We start from the raw sequence: 3584 nt of genomic DNA on the forward strand, positions 1-3584 counted from the left end.
TCTGATCACAAACCATATAATTTGGGATCTTTTAAATCAAGAAAGATTAGCAAGCATAAATGATGCCAAAAGATAGCGTTTTTCGAATAGAACAATTTTCTATTTCACAGCATAACCCAAAATCCAAAGGAAATTGCTCAAAAATGAAAAATAAAATTTCTCTTACCTTTTCCATGGGGAGCATGAAATGGAGCTGAAAATGGCCTAAGTTTTCATGAAATTTCTGGTAAATTTTATGTTGATTTACCTTATATTAAGCTTTAATGAATATTTTATTCATTTAATGACAAATATTCATTTTTTCCATTAATGAAACTTGATAATTACCTTAATACCAAGCCACATAACTTTATCATATTTCCAAATTCAAAGATGAACAAATCATTTTACATTTTTTCCAATTTAACAAGCAATTTTCCAAAAATTGCAATCTTGCCACTTTAATCCAACGATCCAAATTTAACATGGAAATAAATCTTCAAATCCAATGATCCATATTATTTTCCATCATTTTAACATGTGGGAATAATATTTTTAAGCCTAATTTATCATCCTTCAATTTTCCCGAAATTTTTATTCGATCCGATTTAACGATTTCTTACCAGACTTTAACCTATTCTAGAATTCAACATAAATTTCGGATCAAGAATCTAATTTCAATAAAACCCCACTCTCAATAACTATATATTTATGGAATATTTTTTTTGGAAATTACCATTTAGTTCCCTAAACTTTTCACAATTTTATACTTTGGTCATTAAACTTTCAAATTTTACATTTTGGTTACTAACCAAAATTTTGGGGTATTATAGTTGTTACCTTGATTTCCCCATGAAAATTTAGGATGTTAACCCCATCATGGGTTGTAAGTATTGGAGTAGGGCTTGTTGTTGCTTCACTTGAAGTTCCCTATATAGTTGATAGACTCATGGTTGTCAAGGCATTCGCTCAAATGATGATTTTCATGGCATAAAACACATGCAGAACTAGCCACCTTTACTCCCTTTACTTCGCCAAGGTGCTAAAGGCTTTTCGATTTGTTGGTGATAACTAACAATTGAGCTAAAAATAAATCTTTAGCATCAAACTCAAACGTTTCTTTGGTTCTCCTCCCCGTTCTTAGCATTGAAGAGGGGAATTGATAGTCATTGTTTGCTATCCTATCAATGATATCAAAAGCTTCTTTAGATGACTTGTCTAGGAAATTTCCATTTACTGAAGCATCTAACATTATCCTTGTGAGAGCATTCACACCATTGTAGAACATCAGAACCTATGTCCAATTATGGAATCCATAGTTGATACATTTGTGGAGTAGTCCTTTGTATCGGTCCCAACACTCAAACATTAACTCATCATTATCTTGAAGAAATGATGCTATGTCATTCTGAAGTTGGTTGTTCATGTTGGGTGGATTTTGCAGCAGCAAAAAGCTTGTACACAAATCTTCCCAAGATTCAGTCAAACTAAATAAAACTCCACTCAACCAAGCCCTTGATCGATCACACAATGAATAGGGAATAAATTGAGTTTTAACACATCTCATGCACACCTGTCTGAATGAATCACAAACCTCCAATAATGCACGAATGTGTTACCTTGCATCTTCGTGAGGTACACCACCAAATTGTCCGATCGAGTTTAACATGTTGAGTATTACCAGTTTAAGCTCGAAATGGGTTGTTTGAATTTCAGGAGCTACAATACCAGGTTAAGATTTTCCAAGATAGGAGCTAAGTGATCTCTAAACGTACGTGGGCGAACTATAACTCCAGCATTCTGAATTACTGCAGCATTTAGATCTTCAAGATCCTCTATGTGTTGATTTCCGTGTTGCATGATTCTTTGTTCTATTTGAAAACATCTCATTTAACGAAAAAGTTGATCAATTTTTTATACCAAAGATAATAAGGGTCCCTCAGGTCGTCCTCCAGTCATGAACTAGCACAACACCTGAAAATGGTAAAAAAAATAGCAAATAAATCTATTCAAAATAAAGAAAGAAAACAATGCAATAACTAAACTTAATATCAATTACCAATCCCCAACAATGACGCCAAAAACTTGTTGCATATGCGAGCGCTGTAAATTAAACTCAAAATTTTGCAAGTATACACAATCGAACAAGTAATATAATAGTGAGTATTGTGTCCACAGGGATTGAAGGGATTTCCAGGGTAAACGAATGTACCAAAAATATATGAATTAAATATAGTTTATATGGCGGTATAAACAAGTGAGTAAAAATGTTGTGACAAATTATTGAAGTGTGGATTGTGAAATGCTATGGAAAACAGTAAAGTAAAGTCAAAGAATTTCTATGGAAATGTAAAGTTGAGCACTGGAATATAAAATAAGATAACTTGAAAACCTCTCATAAACAAGCTACAATAGGGATAAATGACGGGTTTACTAAGGAATTGTACGCCTTGTCTCTAAAATGGTTCACCTTCTCCATGAGTATGTTGCTCGACATGGTTTACTAGAGCGTTCCTAAGTTATACCATGTACATATATGCATTTACAATTCCAATCAGGGTAGGAATTAGAGAGGACATTATGTTTCAAGGTAGTTGATGTATTATAGTTTGTCAACTCTTTAATAACTAAAGATATATTTTTCTCAAATTATAACTGGAACCGCTCGAGGGAATAAGTTTCAAATAGCAGAGGGCACGCCAAATTACTACTTGAGATATGTAATCAAGGCAAATTAAGGCAAATAAGATACTCTCAAGTAAATCTTAAATTACATACAATTTAACAAACAGCTTAAGACACTAAATCAGTTCCCCAACACAACTTAGAGAATTCAAACATTTATCAATAACCTGATTGTAACCTAAGCTCTTAACAAGAAAGACCAATCTTTCATCTCCAAAGTTGCGTCCTAATAAAAGTGTATAATAAGATGCGTCATGTTTCATTCACATGAAATGAATTTATATGGAGTAAAAAATATACCGCAGCTTAAATCCAATTGGATAACTTGCTAGCCATTTAAGGAGTGAAAAAAATGGCACAACAAAGAAATTTTTTTAAAAGACTCTAGTTTGACTGTCAATTAACAGCATCTTAGATCATGGCTACATTATTAACATCAACATGAAAACTGAACAGGACTAAAATAGGTGTTTTACTTTATATATGGAAAGAGTCTACAATCAGAAATGATAAGCAATATGCTTCACTCTTTCCTACATATATTCAAGAATTCAGTCGGCATACCAGACATGTCAACACTGTTGAATGTCATGAGTTCCTTGGCAAATTCATTGAGCGTAAGCGCGGACTGTCTATCCATCTTCGCAGTAACACTTGACAATAGGTTCCTTTCCTAAGGAGGTTCATTTCCTTTTCCAAGTTAACGGTGACTCAAATGGTGGGTGAAATAACGGAGATCCATGTTAAAGGGAATTAATAAATTAATCCAGGTGTCAACTTTCTACTGGTGGGGTACCAAAAGGGGCACTAAAAGGGTCGGGAATTATATTCCTAGCTAGTTTCAACTGTTCGCTTTCATTCAAATTTGTTTTTTTTTATTTTTTAATATTCCATTTTGAATCCTCTTACTTAAATTAAGT

General features: G+C 33.2%; 1 long non-coding RNA gene across 1 annotated transcript; it reads right to left on the minus strand.

Annotated features, from left to right (window-relative positions):
• Nucleotides 1–1076: 1076 nt before the first annotated feature.
• On the minus strand, nucleotides 1077–3329 carry LOC120165371. The gene is made up of 3 exons (XR_005519813.1): nucleotides 3229–3329; nucleotides 2819–2890; nucleotides 1077–1087 (listed from the first exon to the last, which is right to left on the minus strand). It is a non-coding gene; the product is annotated as an uncharacterized LOC120165371 (long non-coding RNA).
• Nucleotides 3330–3584: the final 255 nt, after the last annotated feature.

Source organism: Hibiscus syriacus, unplaced genomic scaffold (genome assembly GCF_006381635.1).
Source record: "Hibiscus syriacus cultivar Baekdansim isolate YM2019G1 unplaced genomic scaffold, ASM638163v2 tig00111582_pilon, whole genome shotgun sequence".
Classification (NCBI taxonomy): Eukaryota; Viridiplantae; Streptophyta; class Magnoliopsida; order Malvales; family Malvaceae; genus Hibiscus; species Hibiscus syriacus.